This window comes from Parasteatoda tepidariorum, chromosome 1, assembly GCF_982258835.1.
Source record: "Parasteatoda tepidariorum strain Cologne lab strain chromosome 1, Ptep-v5.0, whole genome shotgun sequence".
In the NCBI taxonomy this organism is placed as follows: Eukaryota; Metazoa; Arthropoda; class Arachnida; order Araneae; family Theridiidae; genus Parasteatoda; species Parasteatoda tepidariorum.
This window is the reverse complement of record NC_141755.1, coordinates 62844931-62858139: the sequence shown is the minus strand read 5'-3', so window position 1 is coordinate 62858139 and position 13209 is coordinate 62844931.

Here is a 13209-nt window from a genome sequence, read left to right as displayed (position 1 = left end):
TCTTTATTTATCAAAACAAAATGTAAAAAAAAATGCAATTAAACTGACGAATTTTTCGTATTTAATAGCTGTGTTAGAAGGAATTATGATTTTAATATTTTAATAGTAGTCTAAGTAATATTTTTCACCGTATTAAGTTAGTAGTCTTAGTAAAAATAGTAGAAAATAGTAAATTACTAATCCCAATTAACCGAAGCGGTAAGATATACTTGATTGAAAACTTCATTCTCTTCAAAAATATGCAAATTGAAAATAACAGTCTACATGTTTCAAGCGCTTAAAAACAGATGCTCATTTTCAAAACTTGCCAGACGCAAATAAAAAGAAACAAAAGTGATTTGGAAAATCACTTTTGTTTCTTCTCAATCACGCACAAATCACTTTTTTTCTTCTCATTCACGTCTGGCAAGTCTTGAATATCGGTCCCTGTTTTTGAGAGCTTGAAACATGTCGACTGTTATTTCAATTTGTATTTCTTTGAAGCGAATGAATTATTTAATCAAGTTGTTGTAAACAACTTAATCTATAGTGAAAACATACGGAATGTCTCAAAAATGACAGACTGTTTGAAAAATTAATTAAAAGAATACGGCAACAGATGAAAACGTACGGTTTGCTGCGTTCTGCTTTGGGAACAACATAATTATTTTCCAGGTCTAAATTAGCTATAAAGTATGTTAAGAGTTTATATAAAGTACGCTGTCGACTATTAGCAGCTATAAAACATTGTTTTTCGATAATTATGATTACCTACAATAACATGATGCAATCTGAGAATAAAATCTACATACGCATATGGAATTATTTGCGGTGGAAATGGTTTGTTCTGACATAGTAGACATTGTTTTAGAATTTTTTGTTTCAGTTAGAAGTGCTCTCTGTTGATGAACTTCATAGCTAATTTTGATTGAAACTTGAGGAGAATAAAACCTTTTTTGTTCTAACGCAGGATTCAGCAAATAGCAAATCGTACATTTCTATTTTTTTTCTAATATTTATTAACTAATTTTGTAATTTGTGGGAAAATCGATACTTCTCATTATATAGGCTGAGACCCCATACGGGATAGCGAAATTAGTTCCTTCTAGAAAAAAAAATCTTTCTAGAAAGTTCTGTGTCATATATGAATTGAAGTATAGATCCTTTTAAAACAGCATAATTTCTCTACGGATTCGTAGAATTTGAAAAAAAAAAGAACGTTAATGAAAATAGAATAATTTCTTTGATCCTATATTGTTCGTTTTTGAATGAAACAGTTTAATGAAATTGCTGAAATTCATCATTATTTTATTATTTGCTAACCATGTACAGCATGGAAAATATCCTTTATATGACATTATATGTTTCTTGCATATTTTTTGCTGGGAATAGAAAATCGGTAATTAATTTTTTGATTACTAGGCTCCATTTCACCAAAATCCACTTCTTAGCTTTTTACATATTTTAACAGCCCTGAATAATAACAGACAAAAGAAAACCGATCTCATTGGCGGTGTGATCGTCGCCAACTTAGGCGGCTATTATGGTGATCTTGATAGGCGACTTAGACACAGGGCTCGAAAAAACTCAGAAATTTTACCCGTCCCCGAGGACGACTTGCCCAAGAATGTACCCGTCCTCCTTTGAAACTAACCCGTAGTTTCTAAATAAATAAAAATATAATTTTCTCTTATTTATTACAAACATTTATTATAATTTTCTCTTATTTATTACAAACATTTATTATAATTTTCTCTTATTTATTACAAACATTTATGTAAATTTACACAATGAATTAGTAGTAACTTGGATTACATTATGCAGTAATAAACGAAATACTAGGTTAATAATAGTAACCTAGTACGAGTATTTCTTTATGAAATAATTTAAATGATTAAGGTCAAGTTATCTGGAATGTCAATTTATCCGAGGGTACTGCGTTTTTTAAATGAATCAAATATGACGTTTGCCAGTTCTACAATCAAGCCAATGATTTACAGAGGTTTCTGCACAGAAATCGGAAGGGGGTTTTTCATGTAGGTAGATGTTCATAATTACGTTTAACGCTTCTTGTTTAAGACCAGTAAGTAATGCGGGATTTTTTCTGTAAGTTCATTGCTGAAAAGCCCCTTTCAAACACTGCAGCACTCCCAGACAGAGAAAACATCATTTCTAATAACAAGAATTGAAAATGTATCACGAAAATTAACGGGAAAATGGCCGTCCGCGCGGACGTCGGATTCGAGAAATTCGTTGTCCGCGGGAAATTTTTGACCTCCGAGGACGGGCGGACGGGCTGTTTTTCGAGCCCTGCTTAGACAACAAAATCCTTTATTTACCTTCTCGAAGTTTCGTGGTTCTAGTGTATGTACAACTTATAAAAGAAAATTATTTAAAATATCGAGTGCGCATTAAAATTATTTCGCTTGTCATTCGTCGTTTCGTTTGTTTTGTATCGAAAAGCTAATATATATTTCTGATATATATTTTACTTTGCTAACATTAAATGTTATTAAAGCAATTATTAATTTAACAATTTGAGAGAAGGATTGCGAACCAATTATTGGGAAGGTAATACTTTGCATGATGTTCTACAAAGAAAAATTTTAACAAAATACTTTTTTTAGTTCGATTTTATTTTATTTCAAAATTCAAACTATTTCTTTTCAATTTTTACCAAATTGCTTCGATATTTTTTCATTAATCATAAACATAATGTTACAATAGTTTTTAATTTTTGAACTAACCTGTTTTTAAGTTATTTTATATTCTATTTATAGTTTGCAGCAAATTATTATTTGCCTTTGAAAAGTATACCTCATTCTTATAATAATGTAACGATTCCTTTTTTTTTATATTTGCATAGCTAGATGCAGATAATAGACGCTGCACTTAAATTAGACATTTAAATTTAATATTAATTTGAAACATATAAAAATTAAGTCTGCGGACATTTCATCTAACTTCCATGCAACTCTTTCTCTAATTCTAATTACCCTAAATTTAAACATGTCGCATTGATGAGCAATTCTTTTCTGTAAAGTATTTCCGAAGCAATTAGATTTCAAAATCAGCTCTTCTTAATTTCACATTTTCCAGTATCCACTTAAAAATTTTGTAGTATTTACATCATGTTGAAAGGTTCTATAATATTTGTATGAAGCTAAATTTTTTTCTGTTCGACTCTCGTGAAAAATGGAATACAATTTCACCTAAACAAACTATTATGCCCTTTGACTTAATGAGACATATTTTTTCGCAAAAAGAAGCAAAAAATATCAAGTTTTTCTTTCTAAATAGATATAAAGTATTTAAACTTTCCTCACTCTCTTTTTTTTTCTATAAATTTCGAATTTCTTACTGTTAGTTTACAAATTATAACTGTCAAAATTTTTTGTTAAATATGTTTGACCATTTCATCATTATATCATTTTTATTCATTATTTTTGCAATATCTATAAAAATGTGTAGTTTAGTATTTAGTTGATTGTTTAATTTAAATTAAAAGGTGGTACACAGATTTCTTTGCCTCACAAACGCTTATACTTTTTGCGTGATGACTACTTTAATAAAAAATTGGCTAAATAAAAGTTGAAATATAAATTCATTGGTCAATAAGAATTTTGAATAAAATAACGATATGATTAAGAGGTATCAAGTCAAAAATGTCAAAGAATGAGGTTTTTTTAATTGTTTTTTTTTAATTTAACTAAACAATTAAAAAAAAGAGTTTTTTTAATTGTTTAGTTAACTTTTGTTAAAAAAAAACTCTTGAGCTAAGAAATGTTGGGAACCTATGCTTTAGACTTTAGATGCATCTGAGAATGGGATACCTGCAAGTGACGCAGTATGGGTATCTCGATCCTGATTGGTTGTTGAAACGTGATATTTGTTTACGTTAGCAACTATTCTTTTCATTCTATTTCAAGTAACCCAAGCCCGTCAAGTATTAATTATTTTAAGTGACACATTCTAAATTCTTTCACGAAGATTCTTTCTCAAAAATTTCGATTCTTGCGTTAGATATTTATTTATACAAAGACTTAATGCAAAAACAGACATGAAGCCATGTGGAATATAAACAAATTAATTATGCATCGAAGTTGGCAGGCATACAAAACAAAAATATATCACGGTTACTATAAAATAGATAAACAAATAATAAATCTAAGTTAAGTAAAAGAAGTAGACGAGAAAGAATTATATTTCAACTAATTCGATGTGCTATATGGTTCTGTATTTAATTAACTTATCGTTGATTAACGTTCTAACTTAAGTAGAGAAACTTAGCTCAACTTTAATACGACCACTCTGCTGTAAAGATTAGCTGGCTCTAACGTCATAGGTCACGTGAGTAGATATGAGAGATCTTCTTCTTAAAGTGAAAGTACCCAATTCACTAGAAGGATGGCGAAATTTCTGAGCATTTTTTTTCAACAAAAAAGGGTTTGCGATGGCATCCTTTTTGGCTTTGATGTATGAATTAAACATATTTTGTTTATATATAATCACATAGCTTTGTCTAAAGAGCGGAAAAAACGTTCAAATTTGTTGTAAAGTATAATTATTATTCATAATGAAGATTTTCTGATATCACATGTATGAGAAACAGAATAACAATTAATTGAAAAAAAAAGGCATTTGAATAACAATTTCGTCATTAACGGCGTTTGCATGAGAAAATACCGCCAGATGCCGTCTTGAATTCAAAAGAACTGGAATCATTTTGTTAATTATATCTTGCTCTCATATTCTTCAATCAAAGCATATTTTCTTTAGTAATCTACATTGTTTGAACTCTTATTTATTTTTAATTATTTTATTTTTGTATTGCATCAAATATTACGCTTTCTTTTTCTTTTTAATACGTTTTGATTAACTCGTTTTCATGCGTGCGTCAAATACGTGTTAGATTGCAATCAAAATTTCAATCATTATACGCTTAGCTTAGGAAATCGCATTTTCGCTGGAGCTTTGAGCCTGATGAGAAAACAAATTTCAGTCGTTTATTCACCACTATAAGCAGAGTTTGTAAAGACATTGCAAAAAGGAATTAACCTTACTCTCAATTCTATTCATTTTCTGCTTAACTAGAGAACTTATATTTTACTTCATTTCATAACCGTCGTTGAACAGCCGACCCAATATTGGGTTTACCACTACTAATGTTCAACTCCGTAACCTTGTAATTTTGAACTCTATCCAAAAAATAAGGGAACTCCTGGATCAAGTATCGGGAGAAATTTGCCTCCTGAAAATTGACTTTTTGATGAAACTAGCCCGCATTTGAGTTACATGGTGAGAAAAACCACGAAACTCTTCCGCGGTTAGTCTGACGACAGGGGAACTCTAACCCATGATCCGTCTACCACTTAGGACATTTTAGGTCAGCGCAAGCCAGGTGCGGAATTGGAATAGAACAGTCATCGATGGGATTCAATTCTGGTTCACCTCATTGTTACCTAAGTTTCAAATGTTACCTAACCACTACCAGCTGAAGCAGAACTTACATCGCTATTTTACAGCCACAAAGAATTTGCTAAAGAATTTGCTATCAATGGAAATCTCCACAACTTTCCAACTATCTAGAGTGTACTAATTTAAACTGCCGCTAAGTATCTCATGCTTATACCCTTTAGAATATCCTAAATAGTGCAAGAAAAAACTATCACCAAACGAAATTTCGACATTACGAAAGTAACAGAGCAAAATTTAAGAAAAAAGAAAAAGAGAATAATTTAAAAAAATGAAGAAAAAAAAAAACGTCAAGAAGCGTATTTTTTGAAAAGTCTTTAAGTTTTATTTGAGTTTATATGCTGATGATTCAAATTCCGGTGATGCTGTCATTGTATTCTTAACTTGAAAAAGCTGCATTTCCTATTAGTTTACCCTAAATATTCTCTCATTTCAATTGTCAAGAATTGTTGAATTAATATTGAGTTGTTAAGAGATACGATGACAAAGAGTTGTTTTAAACTCTATTCGTCCTACCTGTGAATAATATAAGAATGCTATCAACAAAAAACTGATAAAATATCGCAGTACTTAGCAGGTCAAGATGTCTTTAATGGTTTTTAAAGTACGCCAACGTAAAGAGAAAGTTAAAAATACTTGCCAACTATTTACACAAAGCATTCCTCTGAACGCCAACAAGCTTCTGAGGATAAATATTAAAAAAATCCGTACTTTTTAAAAAATGTTTTTCAATTGATCGAAACATTTATAGGTGTTGTTGTTGAAAAGTCTTAAGGAGTTTGAATTTCCAGATTTGTTATCTAGAAATCGTGCTCTTGAGTCTTTTTTATCGACTGCAAAAAAACTAAAGTGCATAATTTTTTTAAAGTAATTTGATTGAAACCCTTTTATTATTTTAATTATGAGGCGTAGTTTTTAATTATCCAAGCAGTTTGATTTTGTTTGTGTATAGATTTGGCGAAATGAATTAATATTTTAGCTTATTATCGATTATAACATAAGATTTCCAATCTGGAAAATTCAGCAAATAGTCTTTTAAAATTTTCTTCCTTCAGTGCTTCAGGTCTGCGCTTTTAAATTTTAATAGATCTTAATGACCGTTGTTTGTGTAATTTAAGGTTAGCGTCTTAGCTTGGCAATGATTATTCACGTTCCATCGTTAATGCTAGAGGGAAAAATAAGATGAAGCGATACTAAACGATCTACTAAAATGTTGATAGTAATATTTGCTTGCAAAATAATGCGATTTTATAACTTCAAGAAAATGATTGTTGTCTCTTGTACCATATAACCTACTCTTTGTTTTTGAAATTAAAACCTGCTACTTTCAAAAGATTCACCTTCGAGTAAAGCATTTCTTGAAGTCCCAAAACTCGAATCCATCCTTCGTAATGACCAAAATCCAAAATCCATCATACTTTCATCTGATAAAATTAAAGAAGACTTGGCGCATGCGCAAAAGCTTTGAAAGTCTTCGGATATGAAAATGTATAGTAACTACAATTCTGTTCCAATAAAATTTTTTTAATGTTATTCTTTAAAAATCTAATACTAATTGTGACAATGCGTATAACTGCAAAAGAATTAAAATTAGAAAAAAATAAGTAATTAAAAGAAGCTACGGAACTAATATACACATTTAGAGAAACAAACTCAGCCAAATTGTGATTTTTAAAATTTTTAACCTACATATTTTGTTATGAATACTGTTAAAAGCTAAGTTAAAACTTTAAGCTTAGCTTCTATATATAAATAATTAAGAGCTATCTATTATAAAAAGCAAATATATTGTTTCTAAAGAAAAGCTTCCTTGTAAGTGACAGAAAACAAAAGGAAGCTCACCTTGTGAGCGGTAGAAAGAAACAAAAACCTAACTAAGTCAATTCTTAACTAGAATTTTATAAAAGATTAAAAATAATACAAACGATATGATAATAGACATAAAATATTCTAAATAATAATTATGCTTAAAATGTTGCAAGCGATAGTTTCCTGATACAATACTCTGCGAAAACCATGTAAATTGAACTGAAAACAAACTAACAAGTAATGATATTTTCAATGTTTTATAATGATTTAAATTATATATTTTCTGCATTTAATCTCTATATAAAATCGTTGAAAGTATACGAAACGGTAAGTAATAAAGTTTTTATGTGTTGTAGATTGACAACCCTTTTAAGTCACTGCTAAAAGCTTGTCAATTTCAAAAAAAGTTTTTCTTTTTATGGTGCTCTATTAGTACTTTGATATAGTGTTTTCAGTTCACGCGGCGAAACAATATGCAATTATGATGTCAGGAAGTTATGACAGATTTCTTTATTGGTATTTCCAACAATTCCCAATGTAAATAAACCAATTTCTCGTCAGCTTGAAGAATACTGTGTGATTAAAAGTTGAAAGGTTTTCGACTTCAAGTCTCTATTATGTCACTGTTTCTTTTAACAATACAACGTTCCTTTTATTGTAATAGTTAGGTGAGGTTTTAAACATGTATGTGGGTTTATGGATCCATTAATTGTTACGTATCGATTAATATTTCAATAGTATTTCAAAATTACACACTTAACACATAAAGTAATACTTTATTGCACAAAGTTATATTTTAGTGAAAATAGAAATATTGTGCCAAAATAAATATTGCGCCTCAAAGAATATTTTTAAAATCATTAGTTTTACGAAACTTTCTGTTTAAAGTGATTATTGTTGTTTCATTTCAAAATTTTAAATTTCTTTCAGTATGACAGAACAACAATTATAAAACACTACTTAGAAACTTATTACTTTTGTTGTTTTACTATAACCTGCTAAATTAAAAAAAGTTTACAGCCTTAACAATAGTAATAGATTCTTACTTTAACAATAGTGAGTTTTCATCCTTCGGTAAACTTTTTGAGGAATAAAACCACAGCGCAGGTGAAATGCGTATCTAGATCTGCAAATTCTGCCAAAGACCCGACTTAATTGAAGTATTAAAACAATGCAACAAGTGTTTTTTACTGAAACAACAGAGACCTGCCTTAATGTAATCGAACCATGTGATGGAACAATAGTTATGACTCTCCACTTAGAAACTTACTGCCATTTTATTATTAGTTGCAACATTTGATATTTGAATTAAAAAAAGTATTATTTAAGTCAAGCAATTATTTTTAGATTCAACATATGAGATTTTGACTTATTAAACGTATTAGAACGATCTAGTTGAGCCATAATTATTATGAAACATTTATACATAGAATTTTATTACTTTCGCTGTTTTATTAATAGCTGTTACATGTGATATTCAGCATTATAAATTCCAAACATTTTCATATTTCTTATGGTTTTTTAAAATGCTCTACTTACCTAAATTTTTATCAGATTTTCCTGTTTCTTTCATTAAAACGTTTATTATGAAGAGCCTATATCTATTCGATATATTTTTGCCGATAGATATTTTTTTTAAAAATTGTTCTAAGAGAAAAAAAGTTGCGTGTCTTATCGTAATTTTGATAGTTTTTATTGCATGCTTCCTTGTGTTTTTTAAATGTTACTGTCAGGAAAGCAATTATTAAAAGATTGTCGCAATTTTTATGATAGCCATTATTTTCCTTTTTTAAAATTATTTTGAGAAGAATTTCAAACGTGTAGAGACGTTTAGAATACTAATTGGTTTATTAAAGCTTAAGAACGCTTTTTAAATTTTCGCTGTATGTAACTTAGGCTGTGTTATTTTTCTTAATGTAAGTTTTATTTAATGCTAGTTGATATGCAAGATACAATTTATAGGCTATTGCATCTATAATACTAATAAGAAATATATAATATGTACTAATCAGGAAAATATTGGGACACAATTACAAAATTTATTCTGAAATTTCAGAATTCAAACTAAAAGAACAGAGAGAAACAAAAAAAAAACAAAACAATTTGCTCAAAAATTTAAAAAAAAAAATTATATTCAAGAACTGTTTTAAGCAAAGATGACACTCAAGATCGGCAGCGGATATGATTAAGTCTGTAAGTTTCTGACTAACTCCTGAATCAAGTATTGGGAGAAATGTGCCTTCGTGGAGGACATTTTGATGCAAATAACCCACATTTGCGTCACATGGAGAGGAAAACCACGAAAACCTTCCATGGTTAGCCTGACGGTAAGGGGACTCTAATCCATGCTCCGTCTAACACAGATGATGTTTTGCATCAGCACTGTGGTCGGTGCGTAATTCAAACCGACCAGCCATCGCCGGCATCGAACCCGGGTCATCTCATTCAGAGGCGAGTACTCTTTCCCCTGAGCCACCACGGCTCATGTTGTTGTAGTTTATTTACGTCTCACTAGAATTGCATAATGGGCTACTGGCAACGGTTTGAGAAAAATCCCTGAGAATGATCCGAAGACAGGTCATTACAATTTTAATCCTCTGCTGAGGAGACGTAATATTCGAATCTTCTTTTCTTATTTTTTTTCTAGAGCCAACAGAAAACGCGTGATCGACGGAACCTCTTGACTGTTTATTTTTCGATATAAAAAATAGCCTCAATGTCGGTAGCAAGAAAAAAGGCTTCAATTGTTTTATTGTGCACTAGTTCTGTTTGTATATGTCCGAGGAAGAAAACAGTAGTGCTTACCCACATCACGAGGAAAGAGGTTTTGATTTCGAACAAGTTTAAGGACAATGTTTCTGGCTATAAGATATGGATTTATTGTTAGCTTTATCACGTCACAAAAAGAAGGAAAAAAATCCGCGTTGTCTATTTCTTCTCACTCGTTCTGGCATTGATGTTAGCATGTTTCACAATTCCTGATCGAATCACAATGATTGAAATGCTGACATATTGGACTACTTCAGAAAGATCCCAGTTAGTGATACTAGGTAGCCTCAAAGAATACAATTTAAGCGTTTAATTGATGCAAAAGTTTTGAAACAATCGCTAAATTTTTCACGTCATTCCTCCTTTCTTTTTCACCGCCATTTATTTTATTCGATCCAGAGATTGTTTTATTTAATTTCCATCGATAAACAGATCATATAAATTATGGATTCGAGTCTATGAATATCTCCTGATCCTTATAACTTCGAATCTAAGTCTCAGTAAATTAAAGGGAGTGATTCAAGTAAAATCAAATCACTTTCTCGAAAAGTGCGAGAAAATAAACGTATGCGTTCCGTTGAGAAGAGAACCAAGTAACTTATCCTCCATTACTCCAAATACAATCGAACTCAATTTCATAATTCATCTATGGATATCTACTGTCGAAGCTGTTGTAGAATAGGAAACGCCAGTTTCCTCCAAGGTTGCTCAGGTCAAAATAAGCGACTGTACTTCCTTGGCCATCTCGAGCTATTCCGGTTCCTATGAATAAAATATGAAATAATATATTTTTTCTGTTTCAAGATTTGTTCTGAAAATAGAGGAATTAACCTTCTACACCGTTTTTGTTGCACGCTTTCGCGTTTGTCAGGGTGGAAAAGGTGGAATCCTGATTCGATTTTTCCCGATTCTGTCAGGCACTTAAATCTTTACTGGAGCTTTGTGTCTGATTCAGAACAAATTTAAATGGTCTTCCAATCTCTATAAAACAGAATTAATTGTAAATGAAAATTTGAAACACTTCCCGACTAGCTAGAATACTCAAATGTCCACTGGAGCTCAGTGTCTGAGGTCAATTTGTTTTCTAAATGATCGCTTGAAATTTTGACCACTTTTCTTCGAAATTTTGACATATTTATTCAAAATGAAAGAAATTAGAGTTAAAAAAAATTCACAAAAAAAAACACCTGATTAATACTTAATGAAACTTGTTTGCCGACATCTGACGGCCCTTTTGTTCCCAACATCATTTATTACATCATACAGTGTCACAGAAATAAATATTATCTTTTCTTTCCTTTTTTTAAACGAATAATTAAAAAAAATAAAATTTTTTAAAAATCACAAAACAAATTATATTGTTTATTTTGCTAACTAAAAAAATGATTAACAGCTTAATAATTAGAATATTACCATAAACATTAAAAAAGAAAAAGAAGAAAGAAAAAAAAAATTTAAATATAAAAATGCGATTCTTCGATCCAGTTACATTCATTTGTAAAAAAAAACGCCGAGAGGTTAGGTTAATCTAATTATGTAGATAGTGCAAGAAGAAATGTTTGTCAGAATTCGATTTCATAAAATAAACTGAAGATTGTTGTAAAAATGGTTAAAATTTAGGGCACGCTTATTCCCGCTCTGTAATTAACTTTTCGCATCTTATATTTACTTATGAAGAAATTCGGCTAAAAAGTCTGACTGCTTTTTGTTGCAAATCATAATAAGAGATATTAATTTGAAACATTAGTTTTTAATGCTGAGTGTTATAATAAGAGTAGTAATAAAACTGGTTTCATTAAAAAGAAATTTTTATTTTCCATTTCCTACTATTTATTATTAATTGTAACTTTGATTTTTATTGATATGCCTCTAGTATTTCTCAATAGCTTGGTTTCACCCTAATAGTTTAAATTATGGTAATAAAAATACCTGATAATTTCAGCAAAATTTTTTTTTGTATGAAAAATATCTTTTATTTGTCAATACGGAGTTGCGTTTGTTAAAGTAAAAAACATATAAAAATAAAAGCATTTATTTTGTGACCTAGATATTTTGTTAAAGGGTAGTCGGATTTTCCACCCCTGTCTACCTTAGGAAAAAAAAATTATGTAAGTTTTTTTTCTCCAAAATCTACTAAATCGATTTGCAAGCTCTTTTTATTTCTATTTTGTTTCTCTTCATGCGGCCATGCGACATTTTAACTCGTTTTTTTTTAATAATTTTAACTGTTAAGTCTTAAGTCAGCACAGTTTAAAAAGTAATAAAAGTACTCGCTTATGATTACAGTTTTTTCTTCTTCTTTTTGTTCGTAAACATATACTGTTTTTTATCAATATAGAATTGAGTTTTCCAAAATAAAATGTAGGAAATAGAGGCGTTAATCGTGACCAAGTTTTCTCGCTTAGGGAAAGTCATATCTTCCATCGTAGCTTTTGTAAAAAGAGTGTGTAAAAAATATTCTCAGAAACTACTAAATTGGTTTTTGAAAAAATCTTGTATAAATAAATGTGCAGCTCTCCGCGAATATTTTAATTCGAGGTTTTTCAATTGTTTTTAAAATTTGCTTATTGAAATTGAAAATTGTTGACTTTAAAAAAATTAAAAACACAAATTTGGAAAAAAACCGCTTTGGGAAAAACAGTACAACACAAATTGAAAAACGTTTTTGAAAATTAGCGACGTATGTTGTTGTTTTGGTTATTTATTCATTCTTCTTAACCCTTTTACTCCTGTGTTAGATATATTTCTTGCAGAACTTAAAATTTATTAGCTTGAATATGCGATTGTTTAGCGTCGTATAATCGCATCTGGATGTTGTGCACTATAATTTATATTCACCCCAAACTAATCGCAATCTATACATACTAATGCTACTCCCATAGCAATTCATGTTAATAGTTCCTAATTTTTTTTCCCTGGAGTAATTAGAGCTGCAAACTGCTCTGTATTCGACAAAATATTTTAAAAACGGTAGATAGCTACAAATTAAAATTTGCAGATATTTGATTAAATTTGCTAACTTTTTAAAAAGCTCAACTTAGCTGTAACAAAATGGCAGATCACGTAAACCGTTGAATTATTTAGAAATTGCAATGAGTAAAATGAGTAATAAATTGAATTTACTGAACTAAGAATCATAGATTAAAAGACCACCACTCGAAAATACTTATCCGCTGT